This window comes from Phyllobates terribilis, unplaced genomic scaffold (assembly GCF_046119375.1).
Source record: "Phyllobates terribilis strain yellow unplaced genomic scaffold, ASM4611937v1 Scaffold_136__1_contigs__length_4911898, whole genome shotgun sequence".
In the NCBI taxonomy this organism is placed as follows: Eukaryota; Metazoa; Chordata; class Amphibia; order Anura; family Dendrobatidae; genus Phyllobates; species Phyllobates terribilis.
In genome coordinates this window covers 3299797-3320955 of record NW_027362896.1, presented here as the reverse complement: position 1 = coordinate 3320955, position 21159 = coordinate 3299797, and the positions used below count along the sequence as shown (strand labels likewise).

Genomic DNA, 21159 nt, shown 5'->3' with positions numbered 1-21159 from the left:
CAAAGGGTCAGAGCGGGACGAGAACCGCAGGAGCGGAGAGCGAGGCTGGGCAGAGGGACAGGGCTCTGTTCACACGGAACAGACAGGAAGGGAAAGGCAGAACCAGATACCCACAGGGTACTTGCAGTGAAGTAGCGAGTGGACCACAAACTCACAAACGGGAGTACAGTGACAGCGAACAGGAGTTAGGTACGAGTTCGGACTCTGCAGAAAAAGGAAAGGTACGGACATAGAGAAAAACAGGAAACAGGCTAGAAGAGTATTCAGACAAGAACAGACACAGTAGCAAGATACAGGAGCGCGTCTAGGTATGCAGCCCCTAGAAGGCGGAAGGAACAGGCTAGGAGCGTGTTCAGACAGGACAGACGAGATACAGGAGCGGGTCGAGGTATGCAGCCCCTAGAAGGCGGAAGGAACAGGCTAGGAGCGTGTTCAGACAGGCCTGGAAATACAGCCTCCAGGAAAGGCAGGCAAGCAAACACAGAAAGGGACCTGGCACATTCAGAGTGCAAGAGCACACTGAATGAAACACAATGCTCAGGCAGGGTTTCCTGGGAGGAGCTGGGTTAAATACCAGGTGACAGACAGCAATAGGCTGAGGACGCACAAGAGGTGTGCCCGCAGCAGGTACAAGAAACAGGAAGTGATCGGGCGCCGCCCTTAAGCAGCAGAAACAGAGGCAAGCAAACAGCATGGAGGGAAGCCAGGCTAGCAGACTGGACTGGAGATCAAGTGCGCGCTCTTGCACAGTGGGAGATGGACCACTATGCAAGGACGCCGCCAGGTATGTTACATTATTGTCCTGGTGAATAAAGTCGGATAACATAAGGCAAACTTTAAAAAAAAATCACAGAAAAAGATACAGCCTTACTAACCCCAAATCATATAACAAATGCACTAGCAGGATGCAGAAGATGCCCATGATAAAGGTGGGGGCAGCGCAGGTGCAAAATACTGATGGCGCAACCACTCACAAACCTACCAATTCATGGAGGGGGTGGTTGCCTAGTATTAAAGATGCACACAGATGAAGCTTGCATAGGACGCCAGTCACACAGGTAGGTGTGATGCACAGTGTCTGGCTTAGGATAGTGATGATGTCTATACTATTAGATCAGGAGGGCTGCCCAGCACTATATAAGTGCACCCCACATGGACAGACACCCCAGTACACCCAACCAACACTAAAATGCTAGTGCATTTGTTATCTGATTTGGTGTTGGTAAGGCTGATTTATCTGTGACGTTTTCTTGGTAAATAATGATACTTTTACATAAAGTACATTTTTACGGAGAGTTTAAATAGAAATGTTCATCAATATAAATTTTAAGGATATGTTATTCATAAATAATAATTGGTTTTATTCTTGGCAGATGACTGTACCAGGAGATCAGAGGAACAGCTGACATCTTCAATTTTTAAATCAGATGATCTTGAGAATCCGCAAGATACAATTGAATTGAATGCCATTATTCCAGATATACCATCATCCCTTCACAGCAAAGATCTGTCATCTGAATCATTACTGACTACTAAGGAAAGTCAAAGTCACAAAATAATCATTAAAAAACAAACTGCTCCTAATTCAAAGAAGCCATTTTCATGTTCAGAATATGGAAATAGTTTTTCCCTCGAAAAGTCTTTTCTTAAACATCAAAGCATTCACACAGCAGAGAATAGATTTTTTTGTTTCAAGTGTGGGAAATTTTTTAACCAGAAGTCAAATCTTGTTAATCACCAGAGAAGTCACACAGAGGAGAAGCCATTTTCTTGTTCAGAATGTGTAAAATGTTTTACAGAGAAATCAATTTTAATCAGACATCAGAGAACTCACACAGCAGAGAAGCCTTTTTCCTGTTCAGAATGTGGAAAATGTTTTAGCCGCAAATCAACTTTGGTTAATCACCAGAGAACTCACACAGGGGAGAAGCCTTTTTCCTGTTCAGAATGTGGAAAATGTTTTAGCCGAAAATCAGTTTTGGTTAAGCACAAGAGGATTCACACAGGAGAGAAGCCTTTTTCCTGTTCAGAATGTGGGAAATATTTTAGCCGGAACTCAGGTTTGCTTAAGCACAAGAGAATTCACACAGGGGAGAAGCCTTTTTCCTGTTCAGAATGTGGGAAATATTTTAACCAGAAATCATATTTGGTTAATCACCAGAGAACTCACACAGGGGAAAAGCCTTTTTACTGTTTAGAATGTGGGAAATGTTTCATGCAGAAATCAGATTTGGTTAAGCACAAGAGAACTCACACAGAGGAGAAGCCTTTTTCCTGTTCAGAATGTGGGAAATGTTTCATGCAGAAATCAGATTTGGTTAAGCACAAGAGAACTCACACAGAGGAGAAGCCTTTTTCCTGTTCAGAATGTGGGAAATGTTTCATGCAGAAATCAGATTTGGTTAATCACCAGAGAACTCACACAGGGGAGAAGCCTTTTTCCTGTTCAGAATGTGGGAAATATTTTAACCAGAAATCATATTTGGTTAATCACCAGAGAACTCACACAGGGGAGAAGCCTTTTTCCTGTTCAGAATGTGGGAAATGTTTCATGCAGAAATCAGATTTGGTTAAGCACAAGAGAACTCACACAGGGGAGAAGCCTTTTTCCTGTTCAGAATGTGGGAAATATTTTAGCCGGAACTCAGGTTTGCTTAAGCACAAGAGAATTCACACAGGGGAGAAGTCTTTTTCCTGTTCAGAATGTGGGAAATGTTTCATCCAGAAATCAGATTTGGTTAAGCACAAGAGAACTCACACAGGGGAGAAGCCTTTTTCCTGTTCAGAATGTGGGAAATGTTTTGTGAAGAAATCATCACTTCTTAGTCACCAAAGTATTCACACAGACAAGAAGCCATTTTCATGTTCTTAATGTGGGAAATGGTTTACACGGAAATCAACTCTTAAAGGGAAGGTGCTGCATTTTTACATTATGTAAAATAAATTGAAATGTTAAATTCCTTAATGTTATAACATATTTTCAAGTGCCCAGTATTTATAGTTTACTTTTTATTAATTTGTTTTGCAGCTACTGGGGGCTGCCATCTTGCTTTTCAGGAGTGTAAGAGTTACTACACTACACTCACACTCCTTCAAATACGGCAGCCCTGAACATAGGCTTCAGCGGTCGGATGCCGACCCTATCTGTAACATTGTAGCCACATTAGCTGTGAACTGGGCACGCCTCTGTGGGCTGCTCAATTCACAGCTGTAGGTGTGTCTAGGTGCCATTTCATTGTGGCCCAGAGCTTCCACACTGAGGACATGTAACTGGAAGCTTTTTACACACACACACACACACACACACACACACACACACAAGCTCCCCAAGCTCTGCTCTCATATTCTCCCATCCTCCACTGCCTGTGCTGTAAAGCTATGGACCCTCACCGCTGCACTGTTTAGTCTCCTCGGTCCTGGCCTCTCAGCTGCTCTCTTCTCCACTGCGTGCAGCTCTTCTCCTCAGGTCCACGTTGCTCCACAGTCCGTTGTCTTCCTTCTGCTTGCTCTTCTGTAAATATACTGAGATCCACTGCCTGTTTAGCAGCTGGTTGAGATTAGATCACAGTGCCGTCACCAAGAAACTGGCGGTGCATTGTCTCTAGTCTTTATTCTGCCTCCCCCACTTTTGGGTGTAGTATAACACCTAAAAGGGGAGGGAAACATTGATGTCTCAAGGACACTGCCCCAATTTTGCAGCTAACGTAATGCAAGTAAGCATTACTGTAGCTGCTTGAGGTCTATACAGGAAGATGCTCCCCCTAGCTGCAAGTATAGGTAATCTTTTTTTTTTATATATAGATATTTTGCATGTTGCAGTGTTTGCAATCTATGCAAACACTGCATTACAAAGCTTAAATTAATATTATAATGTTATTTTCACAAAAAGAAAAAAAAAATTGATGGCACCTTCCCTTTAATAAACTTCAGAGAAGTCACACAGGGGAGAAGCCTTTTTCATTTTTAACCGAAAATTGCATCTTCATAAAGGGGTTGTCCACTACTAGGACAACTCCTTCTCATTCCTCATGTTTGGCCTTGTTAAAATAAAAACACTCATACGCACTTCCTGTTCTGGCGCCGTTCCATTGGTGTCACAACTCGCTTTTCCGTAAGGCTGTTACATCCCACAAGATTGTTACATCACACAATCCTGCTCCCAATCATCGCCACCTTCAGACGTATTGTACATCAACAGGAAGGACATGGCCTGGACATAGCACCAAGAGAATGCACACACTGAGAGCCCTCTCTTCAGACCGTGTTCTTGGGGGAATTATAAGCAATTTACAGCCTCAAACATGACTTTCGATATGGGAAAGAAAGAAGAGATCAGAGGCTAATCTGAGGTCCTCCACCTCTGTCAGCATGTCTGGTATGCAGTGTTTCTTATGGAAGGTCTTATCTTCCTGCTCCGGAGCTATTACTGCCTCACCTCAGCATGGAAAAAGAAGCAGTCTTAACCCTCATGATGCCAGACAGCTCCAGGCTGTATGTCCTGCACCAGCTTCTCTCTTAATGTAGGCCTCACAAGAAAATAGCTCCACAAATCTCCCTGTACTCTCACCAAAGCCCCCATACTGTGCAGTGCTTGCTTCACAGGGACATTTACCCCCCAACCACAGGTTATTCTGATATGGGGAACAACATAACTTATTTGTATATCAGATTGCATCTATCCCTACTAAAGAAGATATGGAGCAATATATTCAGAGGCTGGAGACCACATCCAATACTGAAATACGTCCCCTCACTTCTATCCTGTCACAGCTTACTGACAAGGTACAGGGATTACAGGATAATGTCGTCCAAGTTAGAGGCCATCATAATGCTCAGAAACTAACACTGAATCTTCACAGCCAGTAAATAAACCACCTGTTTAATATGGTTGATGATCAAGAAAATCACAATAATATCTGGATAAGGGGTGTACCTGAAAGCATCAATGCACAAGTGATTCTGCCCACACTGCGATCATTATTCATAATATCCTTGGTGATTCTATTGATAAGGAGCTGGAGATTTATAAGGCGCACCGGACAATAGGCAATCATGGCCCAGATCCTGAGCGTCCAAGGTACATTATCTGTCACATACAGTACAGACCAAAAGTTTGGACACACCTCATTTAAAGATTTTTCTGTATTTTCATGACTATGAAAATTGTACATTCACACTGAAGGCATCAAAACTATGAATTAACACATGTGGAATTATATACTTAACAAAAAAGTGTGAAACAACTGAAAATATGTCTTATATTCTAGGTTCTTCAAAGTAGCCACTTTTTGCTTTGATGACTGCTTTGCACACTCTTGGCATTCTCTTGATGAGCCTCAAGAGGTAGTCACTGGAAATGGTTTTCACTTCATAGGTGTGTCCTGTCAGGTTTAATAAGTGGGATTTCTTGCCTTATAAATGGGGTTGGGACATCAGTTGTGTTGTGCACTGATAGTCCTACTGAATAGACTGTTAGCTGCTTTTTTCTTGCCATAATACAAATTCTAAGTAAAGAAAAACGAGTGGCCATCATTACTTTAAGAAATGAAGGTCAGTCAGTCCAAAAAATTGGGCAAACTTTGAAAGTGTCCCCAAGTGCAGTTGCAAAAACCATCAAGCTCTACAAAGAAACTGGCTCACATGAGGACCGCCCCAGGAAAGGAAGACAAAGAGTCACCTCTGCTTCTGAGGATAAGTTTATCAGAGGCACCAGCCTCAGAAATCGCAGGTTAACAGCAGCTCAGATTAGAGACCAGGTCAATGCCACACAGAGTTCTAGCAGCAGACACATCTCTACAACAACTGTTAAGAGGAGACTTTGTGCAGCAGGCCTTCATGGTAAAATAGCTGCTAGGAAACCACTGCTAAGGACAGGCAACAAGCAGAAGAGACTTGTTTGGGCTAAAGAACACAAGTAATGGACATTACACCAGTGGAAATCTGTGCTTTGGTCTGATGAGTCCAAATTTGAGATCTTTGGTTCCAACCACCGTGTCTTTGTGCGACGCAGAAAAGGTGAACGGATGGACTCTACATGCCTGGTTCCCACCGTGAAGCATGGAGAAGGAGGTGTGATGGTGGGGGATGCTTTGCTGGTGACACTGTTGGGTTGGATGTATTCAAAATTGAAGGCATACTGAACCAGCATGGCTACCACAGCATCTTGCAGCGGCATGCTATTCCATCCGGTTTGCGTTTAGTTGGACCATCATTTATTTTTCAACAGGACATTGATCCCAAACACACCTCCAGGCTGTGTAAGGGCTATTTGACCAAGAAGGGGAGTGATGGGGTGCTACGCCAGATGACCTGGCCTCCACAGTCCCCAGACCTGAACCCAATCGAGATGGTTTGGGGTGAGCTGGACCGCAGAGTGTAGGCAAAAGGACCAACAAGTGGTAAACATCTCTGGGAACTCCTTCAAGATTGTTGGAAGACCATTTCCGGTGACTACCTCTTGAAGCTCATCAAGAGAATGCCAAGATTGTGCAATGCAGTCATCAAAGCAAAAGGTGGCTACTTTGAAGAACCTAGAATATAAGACATATTTCAGTTGTTTCACACTTTTTTGTTAAGTATATAATTCCACATGTGTTAATTCATGGTTTTGATGCTTTCAGTGTGAATGTACAATTTTCATAGTCATGAAAATACAGAAAAATCTTTAAATGAGAAGGTGTGTCCAAACGTTTGGTCTGTACTGTACATTTTTTCAATGTAAAAGAGGCCATTGTGAGGAAAGCAGAGGAGTTGGGTCCTGGTGATTTCAATGGAAAATGCATATAATTGATCACATATCTATCCTGAATGACTCTTGCTAAAAGAAGGGTATTGAAACCACTACTTGATGCCATCCGGGAAAATGGCCTGATGTACTCCTGGGGGTACCCATTCCAGCTGTATATTTTCAAAGATCCAAGCAACATGAGACCTATTTGTGATGCCCTGGACATTCCATATATCTGACTGGCCACCTGTTCTACCATTGCCCCAGAGAGTACCAGCACGTCACAGAAGGCGTTCAATGGATCAGGAACTTGATGGTGATGCCGACAGATGGGAAAGGAACCTGCCAATCATATGAGCTCCTGAAATGAATCTTGTCTTCCCTGATGAGAGACAGTTTGCAGATGCTTACTTATTTCTTTAAGCATATAATTAGATATATCTAAATAGAGCATTAGGTGCCACTCTTCCACTATATAGAATGTCTAAGTTCACATAAGATCTTAGACCGGCATATAAGTTGAGTTCACATGATACTACTGTAATATCAGGCTGTATTACATTACTTGCTTTATATTCCATGGTTCCACCTAATAGGAATCCTAGAACTGAAAGTTTGACCTTACGCCTGTAAAGACAACCCCCAGTTAGGGACTTGCATTGGGATCTGCTTGTTTCGCATTTTCCTACTGTTTTGATATATTCATAATCTATACTTCTTAGACACTGAGAGGTAGACGTTACTATCTACCGTCTATACTTCCTCTTTTAATCTTTCTCTCTTCCATTCCCCATTTTTTTCATATAATATGGCACAACTCAAAACTTGTTCATTAAATGTCAGAGGACTTAATGTTCCAGAGAAAGGAGCTCAAGTGTTTTATCGTAGGCATTAACAGCATGTACATTTTCTCTTTCTTCAGGAGTCACACTTTAGAGGCGATCATATTCCTCAGATTACTAATAGATATTATTCATCTTGGCGTCCCAGAAAAATGCTGTTTTGAAGTCTAAGGTGCTGAGTATAGGCCGCCACAGATCACTGCTGCATACTATTGTAGAAACACTGTCTGACACGGAGAGGAGGTATGTGTTTGTTAAGATCTCCATCTACTCCAAAATTTTGACTTTGGCAAATTTCTATCTCCCTAATTGTGACCAAATTAAGACATGCCGTCATTACTTAAACTAAAATATTTTGTGGAGGATCTTATCATCATTGGAGGTGACTTTAATTTTGTCTTGGATCCTTCTTTAGACGCGTCCCTGGACCAGAGTCACCAATCTAAAACACAAATAAAAGCTTTGCTAATTGTGCTTTGGTCTCAACCGGTCGATGTATGGAGGATACTACATCCAGACGTAAAGGATTATACCTATTATTCTCCTTTACACAATATGCATAGCCATATAGTCCTTTTCTCAATTAGTCGTCAGTTGCCTACATAGCAACCTACATCTCAGATAGGAACTGCTGTATGGTCAGATCATGCTCCTGTATATTGTAATCTGATTCTACCAGACTCCACCAAGGCTTCAGATGTTGGAACCTAAATGATAATCTGCTGAAAGACTCAATCTGTGTCTCAGACCTTGTTGAGACTATAGACTCCTTCACATATATGAGCATGATGAAACTAGCTTACCATTTCAATGGGAAGCACTCACATGTGTCCTCAGAGGGATAATAATAAAACATAGATAAATGCTAAAAAAAGGAGAGAACAGCTAAAGTCTCCCATTTGCTTGAGCGGATTGATCTCCTTGACAAACAACATAAACGATCTGCTTCCCTCCAGGTATATGTAGACCTGCTTAATGCTAGAAGAGAGCTAAAGTAGTTTCATGGATGGGGTACTTGAAAATATTGTGTAATTTCAGGGCACCTACTTATGGAAAGGAACCAAGTGGAAGCTTCCATTCTCGGTACTAGATATGGGGCCTCCTCGAGAAAATGACTTAAAATGTTGTACACTAAAGTTAATATATAAGGCGCGGGATAGGGGTAAAATATTCTGGGGATTGGAAAGTACACAAACTATACTCCTTTATGGCACAACTATAACTTACCAGAGCTACAGAAACTAAAAAGTGTTAGTGAGTGGCAGGATAGGGGTATAAGTTTGGTATTACAACTCTTGAGGGATGGATTATTCAAGAGCTTTGAACAAATAAAGGCAGGTTTTAACCTTCTGCATAGGGTGTTTTATCAATATCTGCAAATACATCTTGCATATAGTACACAACTAGAATAAACGCCATACTGATTGATAGACATCACCCAATAGATACCATTACTACATCGTTGAATACAAAAGGTCTAATATCCCTTATTTATAGGCAGTTACTTGCCCTACATTTGGATAATATTGATAGTTAAGACAAAATGGGAGGAGGGTGTGGGTCAATTATCTGAGGAGCAATAGGGGAAATACTGGATTTGACACCGAAACGTTCATTGTCAGAGTCACAAAGATTGTCCCGAATTCTTCTCATTCATAGGGTATATAGATCCCCAAGTATTTTACTTAAAATTGAAATACAAACAGATGACACATGTCCTAGATGTGGTCAAAATGACGCCCACCTGATGCATATGACGTGGGAATGTGTAAATAATGGTGACTACTGGAAGGGGGTGATCGCTCTTGTACTATCTGTATCTGGGATACAACTTCAGTTGGAACCTAAAATCTGTATCCTAGGACTCCTGGGAGAGGTCGTAGACCCAGACTCCCATATGGCAGTAGCTACCTCGAGAAAATTATTCCAAGCCAGATAGTTGTTGGCACTACATTGGATAGACAATTCTCCCCCAACGATAACAGAACTAAAATCCAGGATAAATAACACTCTATGCTTGGAAAGGGGATCTTATATAAAAAGGAACGCTCTCAAGAAATTCATACACATATGGGAGCAATGGTTAATTACCCCAGGTATTGCTTCAGAAAACCTCAGAAATACTATACTGGATCATTTGTTCATTTCCTTACAGTAAACCAGTAATTTATATTCTTATACCTAAGGTGTCAGCAAATAATAATTGTCTCAGTCCACACAGATATATTCTTTTTCTTTTGATGTCCCAATAGGGAAAAAAAGCCGTCAGGAAGTATTCAGATATTTATGTACAAATGTAAAATTACTTTTCCAAAACATTGTACTATAGAGCGATATTGGGATTTATATCATTGTAAACCGGTTGTTGTATTGTTTACTGGTTTTTCTTTCTTTTTATTGTTTTTCTCGCAATGTTTGTATAACAAAAAAACAAAATGTTGGTAATTCTTTTGTTTTTTTTTTTCATAAAATCGATCTGATTGAAAAACGAAAGGAGGGAAGGTCTTTACTAGATCAAACGTATACAAAATTCGAAGATCACAAATGAAGGTACTCGTACGAATTCGCAGATAAATGTGGTCGCTTATTGGCAAGGAGGTTACATCCACGGATGCAAAGGACATACGTATCCAAAATAAAAGGGGCACCCGTGCCAGAAATTCATAACCCCATTGACATATCGGAAGCATTTAGTTTCTTTTATAGTTCGCTATATAATATTCATGGACAATACCACGACATGCCACCTAATATTCTTGAAACAAAAATTGACAAATATATTATGGACACTGACTTTCCTTCCTTACAGACCCCTGAGCAGGAGATACTAGACAAAGCTTTCACTGAACAAGAGATAGGAGAGGCCAATAAATCATTCCCTATCGGAAAGAGGCCTGGGGGAGATGGATCCAATAATAGATTTTATAATATGTTTGCACCTCTGTTAGTACCATTTTTAGCCAAAGTGTTCAATAATATCTCAGAAGACTCCCCTTTTGCCCCCCAATCACTTAAGGCTAGTGATGAGCGAGCACTAAAATGCTCGGGTACTCGTTGCTCGGGTCGAGCAAATTGGAATACTCGGGTGCTCGACCCGAGCAACGAGACCAATGTAAGTCTATGGGAAACTCGAGCATTTTTCAGGCGGCTCCCCTGGTGGTCTGCAGAGGGCCTAAAAGTTGCCCAAATCGATGGGAACAGTGCTCAAATGACATGGGAACAGCATGGGGAAGACCCCTGGAAGCATTTCTGACTCCCAGGTCACTGTTGTCAACAACGTTGTCAGAGTATTACGGCACTTTTACGGACTCACAATAAAACATACAAAAACAAAAACAAAATGGATTTTCTTGGGAAATATGTTAAGGAACATCCTTTCCAGGGTAATGACTTGTATAGAAGGCAAAATAAATAACCAAAACCAAAAATACTCCTCCACACCTTGGGCTATGTTCACACGTAGCGTTTTTGATGCGTTTTTGCACTTTTGCATTACTTTCAACCAAGACAAATGCATTCACCAGGAAATGTCATTTTAACGTTTTACAACCTTATCTGGCCATGTGGTGTGTGACACATCATCAGACGCATACAGTTCTGAAAAGACATGGGAAGACCTCTGGAAGCATCTTTGACTTTCAGGTCACTGCCTAAAAGTGTGCCCATCATAAGTGATCCTTGGAGCATGCGAAGATGCCTCCCGCCATGCTCCTGTCGTTGCAGACTTGCAGCAATCACCGTCCACGTCTTTGTCCCACTGCAGCGTTCAGTTGTCCCTACCCCATTCCTTGGAATGGAAGCGCAAGTATGCAGGCAGCCACCCACCCACGGGCTGCAATACTATACTGCCAAATTTTTGACAGCTGCTTGCACTTGAAATGTGGCCTTTTAGGCTCATGGAGGCGGAAGCTTTTCATAACCTCATGCCGGCGGCGGCCGGGTGTCCATACTCGGTCCCCAGCCACCACTATATTTCCCGGTATCGCCTCTGCCTTCCACAAGCACGGGTCCCACAACATTACCCGTGCCCTCCCCAGTGCACTTACTGGGAAGGACCGCCTAACCACAAACACGTGGACAGGTGAATGTGGCCAGGGACGGTACGGAGCCAGTTCACAACTTTTTTTGCTGAGAGTTTTATTTAGCTCGGTGAAAGGACTGACATAGAGGGAAACCATATCTACCCTGCGTGTCATTTCTCCCAGGAAGTTCTGTAATGCAACTTATTGCAGAAGCAATGGCAGCCCATCCAACTTCATCTCGCACTTGTCGGTGGTGCTTTGACACACACACATCTTTCTTTGCGCATTTAATTTCTTGAATACAGAGTTGGACAATGGCCTGATCTGTAATGCGGTTTGAGAAATAACATGCATAAGCATGGCCGATCCACATTAAAAAAGCAGCCATAGAGTGTCCGGGAACCTTCCCCCACACTTTTCTTAGTCAGGGCTGCTTTTCGGCAGGGTTGGACGGGCTCACCAGAGAACCGGAGACTCCTCCGGCCGGCCCTGGCTTCTCCTTCAGGAGAGTTCATAGTGCCGAGGTGAGGCCATGATGATGATAGAGGCCACTATCTGCTTAGTTTTCTGTTACTTGGAATGCAAGTGCAAGTATGCAGCCAGCCACCCACTCACCCACAGGCCGCAACACTAAACTGCCAGATTTCTGGTCAGCTTTTTGCACTTGAAATGTGGCCTATTAGGCTCGTGGAGGCAGAAGCTTTTCACAACCACATGCCTCATGCCTCGTGTCCATACTCGGTCCCCAGCCGTCACTATTTCTCCCGGTGTTGTCTCCTTCTTCTACAAGCGCGGGTCCCTGAACATTACTGCTGGTACTTTTCTGTGGGAATTTGCTTGCCTCCTACCAGCCTGGAATATTTCCAGCAAACTATTGTACAACGCCATGGTATTAGCACTGCCCCCAGTACCAGTAGCGAATCCATCCCCAATTTCCTTCTCAGGAATTTTATTTGGTAGATTGAGTGGCTGCCCAAATACATTTTCTCACAAAGGAGCTGAAGATAGAGTGGCAGTAGGTGCAAGTTTTTCCAGCCTGTTAGATATTAGAGGGTGAACGGCAGCACATTGAATCAGTGGTTAGCACTGAAGACTTGCAGCGCTGGGATTCTGGGTTCAAATCCCAGCAAGGACAACATCAGCAAGGACTTTGTATGTTCTCCCCGTGTTTGCGTGTGTTTCCTCCTCAGAAAAAAAACAGCCATAGAGTGTCCGGGAACCTCCCCACACACTTTTCTTAGCCAGGACTGCTTCTTGGCAGGGTTAGACAGTCCCACCAGAGAATCCTCTGGTGTGCCTTGGCTTCTACCTCAGGAGAGTTCATGATAGCGCTAACTTTGCAGCCGCTATGGGGCTCTTGAGCGGGTGAGAAAGGTTAGCCCTCAGAATCAAATCCTGTGGTGGGCACAATGTTTTTGCAATCTGAAACAGCTTCTCAGTGGGAGTTGTATTTCACCACAGCCATATTCTTTAGCTCGGTGAAAGGACTGGCATAGAGGGAAACCGTATCTACCCCGGCTGTCATTTCCCCGTCACCAGGTTCCGCCCATTGTCACACACGACCATGCCTGGCTGTATGTTCAGCGGTGAGAGCCACAGATCAGGCTGCTGTGTTACAGCTTTCAACAACTCTGCAGTGCTGGGCGGTTTGTCAATTAAGCATGTTATCTTCAGCACAGCCTGTTGCCGCTTGGCCAAGGCAGTGCTGCAATGCTGTCAGCTTGTGACTGACGTGGTCATTTCGGAGATGGAGGAGGAGGTGCATGAGCTGAACAATGTGATTACATTGTTGTTAAATTAGTGACCCCGGTTTTTTACTAAAGAAAGATCCTATTGTTTTTTTTTTTTTCCTTTTTTTTTTTTAAGACAAATGCATTCACCGGGAAATGTCATTTTAACATTTTACAACCTTATCTGGCAATGTGGTGTCTGACACATCATCAGACACATCCTGTTTTCTTTATGATGGAGGGACTCTGAAAGTCATAAAGCCTATTTTTATAGTGACATCAGATGGCCCTTACTATTCTTAAAAGGCCAGCAGTCGACCCTAGCTATTGTTAGAGAGCCATCAGCCGGCTATGCTGTGTTGTTCCCATTATTAACAATTGGGTCTCCTATACTGTTATTGCGTATCCAGTGACTGCAGGGGTGGCCAAAAATTTGGACGCAACCCAATACTCCTTTGAAGAGACATAGAGGAGGGTCTCAGTAAAAAAAATGTTCCCATTATAAAGGAGTGGGTCTCCTATAGAGGTAATGCCCATGCTGTGACTGCAAGGGCTGCCAAAATTTGGGAAAAACCCCACTAAGAATTTAAAGACACATACAGCAGGGCCACAATAACAAGGTACGACATGTTCCCATTAGAAAAGAGAGGGTCTGCTATACAGTTATCGGGTATGCAGTGAGTTCAACGGCTGACCAATTTTAGTAAAAACACCACTAAGAATTTAAAGACACATGGAGCAGGGCCACAGTAACGACAAATTCCCATTAGAAAGGAAAGAGTCTCCCATAGTGTTGGCCTATGCAGTGAATGCAAGGGCTGCCAAAAATTTGGAGGCAATTCAATGCCCCTTGAAAGAGACATGGAGGAGGGCCTCATAAAAAAATGTTCCCATTAGAAAGGAGCAGGCCTCCTATACTTGTAATGCCCATGCACTAAGTGTATGGGCTGACAAACATTTACCCCTGGGGGGTATACATGAACATACTGTATAAAAAAATTTTTTTACGGGCATCATAAACACCCTTTAAAAAAATTATGTGTATGTTGCATCACGGACCATGGTCACCCTGGTGATATGGTGGTGGAGGATGAGGAGAAGGAGGAGGACAAGAGCAAATAGCCAAAATCAGGAAGCGTATACCCATGTGTGGGTGTGAGAAGGTGCATGGGAATACACCTCCCAAAAAAAGACACTGGATTGGAGTTTATGTTACGCTGCTATCATTCGGTGGTGTTGAGAAGTCTGGCCCAATCCAGCCCTTGTTAATTTTTATAAGAGTCAGCCTGTCAGCATTTTCAGTTGACAGGCGGATGCGCTTATCAGTTATAATTCCACCAGCAGCACTAAAAACCCGCTTTGATAAAACGCTGGCGGCAGGGCTGGCTCCATCTCATTGTGCTCCGCCTGCAATGCATCCTCTTTGATTGTGAGCAGAGAGCGTTTCAGAAGACAGAGAAGCGGGATGGTGATGCTAATTATGGCGTCATCGCCGCTCACCATCTTGGTGGAGTCCTCAACGTTTTGGAGGATGGTACATATGTCTGACATCCATGTCCACTCCTGAGGTCTTATGTGTGAAGTCTGAACTGAATACCGATGGCCTTGTTGATGCTGGTACTCAAAAACTGCCCTCTTCTGCTCAGAAATCCTTCCCAACATCTGCAGTGTAGAGTTCCAACGCATGGGGACATCACACACCAGTCTGTGAGCCGGAAGCTGCAAACGCTGCTGAAACACTGCAAGGGCGGCGGAAGCTGTAGCTGACTTTCTAAAATGGACACACAGGCGACGTACTTTAACAAGCCGATTCGGCAGCTCCGGGTAGGATTTAAGAAACCGCTGAACCACGAGGTTAAGCACATGGGCCAGGCATGGTACGTGTGTGAGCTCGCCTTGCCTCAGAGCCGCCACCAGGTTCCGGCCATTGTCACACACGACCATGCCTGGCTGTAGGTTCAGCGGTGTGAGCCACAGATCTGTGTGATCTTTCAGAGCTGTCCACAACTCTTCAGCATTGTGTGTTTTTTCACCTAAGCATATTAGCTTCAGCACAGCCTGTTGCCGCTTGGCCGAGGCAGTGCTGCAGTGCTTCCAGCTTGTGACTGATGTGGTCATTTCGGAGATGGAGGCTGAAGAGGAGGAGGAGGATGAGGTGCAGGAGCTGTAGACTGTGTGGGCTACCCTGATTGACCAAGGGCCCGCAATCCTTGGCGTCGGGAGGACGTGTTCCGTCCCAAGGTCCGACTGAGTTCCGGCTTCCACTATATTAACCCGGTGTGCCGTCAGCAAGATGTACCGTCCCTGCCCACAAGCACTTGTCCACGTGTCCGTGGTTAGGTGGACTTTACCGGTAACGGCATTGTTGAGAGTACGGCTAATGTTTTGGGACACGTGCTTGTGTAATGCGGGGACAGCACACCGGGAGAAATAGTGGCGGCTGGGCACCGAGTACCGAGGGACGGCCGCCACCATCAGGTTGTGGAATTCTTCCGTCTCCACGAGCATAAAAGGCAACATTTCGAGCGCAAGCAGTCGTGTAATGTGGGAATTTAGTAGTGTGGCCTGTGGCTGCATATTTGTGCTTGCATTCCAAGGACTAGGGTATGGGCAACTGAACGCTGCACTGGGACAAGGACTTGGACGTGCTTACTGATGCTGCTACTTGAGAGTGTGCAACGACAGGTGCAGGGCAGGAGGCATCTTCGCATGCACCATGGACAGGGGATTGGCTTGCATGCACAACAGCGGAAGAAGCAGTGGTGCCACCCGCAGACACTGTTCCTGGACCCTGGGGTTCGGCCCACAAAGTCGGGTGCTTTGCTGCCATGTGCCTGATCATGCTGGTGGTGGTCAGGCTGGTCGTTTTGCCACCCCTGCTGATGCTAGCCTGGCAGGTGTTGCAAATGGCCTTTTTGGGGTTATCGGCAGAGTCATTAAAAAACAACCAGACTCGGGAAGACCTAACAGTTGTACTGGCAACTTCCTCCGTGTTGGTGTTACGGGGAACGGTTCCCTGCCTTCTGTCTGCGGCCACCACACTGCTTCTTCCTGCCTGTTGGGGTGCTCTGCCTCTCTCCCCCTGTGTGCTGCTGTCCTTGCTCTGCATGTCCTCCTGCCAGGTTGGGTCAGTTACTATGTCATCCACCACCTCGTCTTCCACTTCCGCACCCTGGTCCTCCTCCTGACTTTCTGGCAATTGTGTCTCATCATCGTCCACCTCTTGTGACACTTTCCCACCGTCACCTTCGTGTGACCGTGGCTGCTCAAATATTTGGGCATCGCTAGACGTGATCTCCTCTTGCCCCGCTTCAAGTGGACCGGGCGAGAGGCCCGAATCTATAAATGGAAAAGTGAACAGCTCTTCAGAGTGTCCAAGTGTGGGATCAGTTGTCTCTGGGTACTCGGCATGGTGGGAGGAAGGAGGATCAGGGTGAGGAATATGCGGTCCAGACTCACGGCTACTGAGACTTGACCGTGTGGAAGACAGGGTGGCGATGGTGGTGGCTAAGTGACTGGAAGCATTATCCGCTATCCAACCAACAACCTTTTGACACTGCTCTGGGTTCAATAGTGGTGTGCTGCGGTCCCCTAGAAATTGGGACAGGAAGGTCAGGCGAGAAGATGTGGGTGTTTGTTGTGGCACAATTTCAGCTTGCCCACGGCCTTGTCCTTGGCCTCTGCATGCACCATTAACATCACGTCCAGTTCCCTGTCCCTTGCCACGTGCCTTGCCCATTTTAAATGGAGGACAGTATCTTCAACGCTCACTACAAATGACTGAATTTGGAGCGAATTTATATGTGATCCGTGTGAAGGAGAAAACAGAGTTTTCAATACCTTGCTTGTAGGTAAGTAGTTTGACCAGCAAACTGCTGTGAATTGCTTCACTGACACACTGAAAGAAATTTTTAATGGAGGCCAGAAATGGCAGTATTTTCTGACAATGTATATGTGATACGTGTGACGGAGAAAACACAGTTTTAAATACCTGGCCTGTAGGTAACTGTTTTGAACAGCAAACCAGTGTCAAAAACTTTGCTGACACACTGAAAAAAAAATTTTAATGGAGGCCAGAAATGGCAGTATTTTCTGACAACGTATATGTGATCCGTGTGACGGAGAAAACACAGTTTTAAATAGATGGATTTTTAGCGCTGTAGTATGGAAAGGACCTCGCTGTATTCTGCAGAGCCAACAAGCAAATGGCGCAGAAAAACGGTGTTCTCTGGGTTGCTTTTTAAGCAAATAATGAGGATTAAGATGCAAAAAAATTATTCCTGGCCCCAGAGACCTGGGCCTATTTCCAGAAATATCTAACAGCAGCAGCAGGAGACAGAGCTGTAATGGAGCCTCTTGTGCTATATGCACTGCAGTCTGCTATTTACACTGCCTGCCTATATACAGTGCCTGCCTGATATCTCTGCAGATGGATTAGTTAGTCCTCAAAAGAACTGTTTGTTAAGATGGATATGTGTAATGTACCGTTTTTCTCCCTACACCACCTAATACACAAGCAAATCTCTCCCTCACACAGCAGCAGCTCTCCCTATACTGTCTGATCCGGAGTGACTGTGATGAGCACAGCGGCGCCAGGTCTGATATACACCTGATGACGCTGTGCAGCCAGCCAATCACTGTAATGCCCACAACCAACATGGCTACGGCAGTACACTGCATGGCAGGCAATCCCTGCTTGTTCATTGGCTCTCTAAAGAGCGCCAAACATGCAGGGAGGGGACCCGAGTTACTCGCCGAGCTTGTCGAGCACCATGATGCTCGGGCGAGTACCGAGTAGTGGCGAGCGCGTTCGCTCATCACTAGTTAAGACCAGACCCGGCCTATTTTCCAAAGGTGGCCTCCAAATTCCACAGAACACAGGAGATCATTCTCCCCTCATTGTATACTAACCCAAAAGATTTAGAGGAACAGAGGCTTCATACTCTAGATTAGACTGGTTTTGGTTCAGTATTTGGAGGTAACAAGGCCTTGGAGGGGAAGTAATGCCTTATTTGTCTCCTTCCAGGGAGCTAGTAAGGGACTTAAAGTTACAAGGGGAACTATAGCTAGATGGCTCAGGGACGCCGTTAGCTTAGCATATTCCCCTAGTAATGTGCCAGTTTCAGAGAACCTGAAGGGCCATTCCACAGAGCTGGTGCAGCCTCCTGGGCTGAGAAGGCGGAAGTGTCCATTGATAACATATGTAAGGTAGCAACATGGTAATCTCCTTCTACCTTCTATAACCATTACCGGCTTGATCTTTCTTCATCTGCTGATCTATCCTTTGGGAGAAAGGTGTTGCAAGCGGTGATCCATCCCTAAGGTGTCTGTTCTATATAAATCTCTCAGGTGGTGCTATTGTAGGAGAAGGGGAAAAAAATCATAGTTACCTACCAGTAACTCTATATGTTCTCTATATATAGGTGCATAGTGAGAAATGTTTTATTTGTGGTAGTTGTGTACTAACATACTGTCTGGAGGTCCTCTCGTGCTCTAAAACAAAACTGATGCGGAGGAGAGGTACCGCCTTTTTTATTCAGCAGGTTTCCTGTCCTGGGTGGGCGGATACCATCTCTCAGGTGGTGCTGTCATGGGCTCTGTAAAATCCTGTTACCGGTAACTATGATTTTTTCCATTTACAGACGATGGACCTGAGTGGCGCTTGTTGTTTGTGACATGAGTAGAAGTTTTTATTGGTATTATTGTTGCCTTCATAACTTGGTGGCTTTTTATTCCATATTTGGGAGGCAGAATGAACAAACAGTTGGACACCACGCTCTACTGCTTCATTCTATGAGGTTTTCTATTAGATTGTGAAATGTCAGCGTCTTGGTGAATAATTAATTCAATATATTTACATAACTTGCCATTATTATAGACAGTTTAAGTAGAAATTTAAAAAAATATAAAATCCAAGGATATTTTATTGAAAAATAATAGATTTTTATCTTTGCAGATGACTGTACCTGGAGATCAGAGGGACAGCTGACCTCTTCAATTTTTAAATCAGATGATCTTGAGATCCCACAGGATACAATTGAAGTGAATGCCATTACTCCAGATATACCATCATCCCTTCACAGCAAAGATCTGTCACCTGATCCTTTGAAACAGGTCCTGTCTTCTGATTCATTAACAACTACTAAGGAAAATCATAGTCACAAATTAAGCATTAAAAAACAAATTGCTCCTAAAGCAAAGAAGACATTTTTAGAATATGGAAATAGTTTTCCTCTCGAAAAATCTCTTCCTAAACATCAAAAAATTCACACAGCCGAGAATAGATTTTCTTGTTCCAAGTGTGGGAAATATTTTAACAAGAAATCAGATCTTGTTAGACACCAGGGAACTCACACAGGGGAGAAGCCTTTTTCATGTTCAGAATGTGAGAAATGTTTTTACCAGAAATCAGATTTAGTTATTCACCAGAGAACTCACACAGGGGAGAAGCCTTTTTCATGTTCAGAATGTGGTAAACATTTTAAACAGAAATACGGTCTTGTTATACACCAGAGAACTCATACAGAGGAGAAGCCTTTTTCATGTTCAGAATGTGGGAAATATTTTACACGGAAAGCAACTCTTAATAAACATCAGAGAAGTCACACAGGGGAGAAGCCTTTTTGTATTGGTTCGTTTTTTTATCATTCTGCACATGACACAATTTTTCCATGGAAAAAAACCTTTTTCTCTGTTTGTACCATTGGTCCTGTGTTGATTTCTTACAATTGTAGGAGCTATTTTACTTTCTAAATTAGGAGCTTTTCTGTATATAAAGCTCGGTTTGGATGGAATCAAATCACCTATTATTTTGTCACCATGTAAAAGTGGCCAGTGTTTTTCCACAATCCGTTTTATTTTCCTATGGTCATGGCTGTATTGTGTAATAATTGGTACATCAAATGGCGCATTTTACAGATTTTTTTATATTGGTAATTAATAGAGATTCTCTACGTATATTCGCTATTTTCTTTTTTTTATCTCCTTCAATTTATTTTTATTATATCCTTTTTTCTCAAATATCTCCACCATTCTCAGTTTCTGTTTGGTAGTCCTTTTTTTGTACAGTTTCTTCTGATACGTGTAAATTGTCCTTTTGGGATGTTTTTAAGCCATATGGGCAGGTGACAGCTATCTACCTGAATATATCCTTTGCTATCTGTGGGTTTGTTGTACGTTTTTGTTATTAATTGATTATTCTCTGTAAATATTGTGATATCCAAAAAATAATTGACTCTTTACTAATAGTCGATGTAAAATGTAGATTAAAATCATATTTTTATTTAAATTATTAAAAATAATTTCAATGAATCTTGGTCCCCTGCCCAAATAAAATAAACACCTGACGAAGGAGCAGCATCCAAAAGGAATGGGGGTTTTGGCGTGCAACGCACAGGCTTCCAGATGGCCAGGTAATATATCCTCCCTTTACAACTGACCACAGAATTCCCTATGGTACATGAATAGGGGACATAAATTGTATTCTTGTTCACCTGCTTATCTCCATGTGATCTTTAGCTTATTATATATTAGTGCAATATAGGAGACCCATAAACATGTCTAATGATTTATCTTATTGATGTATTAGTGCACGATAGGAAACCCTTTTCTACCTATAAACATACCTAATTAATTATCTATATTTTATATTTATGGTGATATGATCCTATTGTTTCCTATTTAACAACCCTTATGGGTGCTATTTACTAATTAACAGCTTTATTTCTGAGGCAAAATATCATATTTATAAAAGAACAATGTGTATTATTTTGGTCATGTAGAATTAGTTACACTCTGTTTACATCATTGTATATTCAGACAACTTTAGGCTGAGTTCA

The 21159-nt window shown here is 43.3% G+C and overlaps 1 pseudogene; it reads left to right on the top strand.

Annotated features, from left to right (window-relative positions):
• LOC141204951 (uncharacterized) overlaps nucleotides 1-20144 on the top strand; it is a 35249-nt pseudogene extending 15105 nt beyond the window's left edge.
• Nucleotides 20145-21159: the final 1015 nt, after the last annotated feature.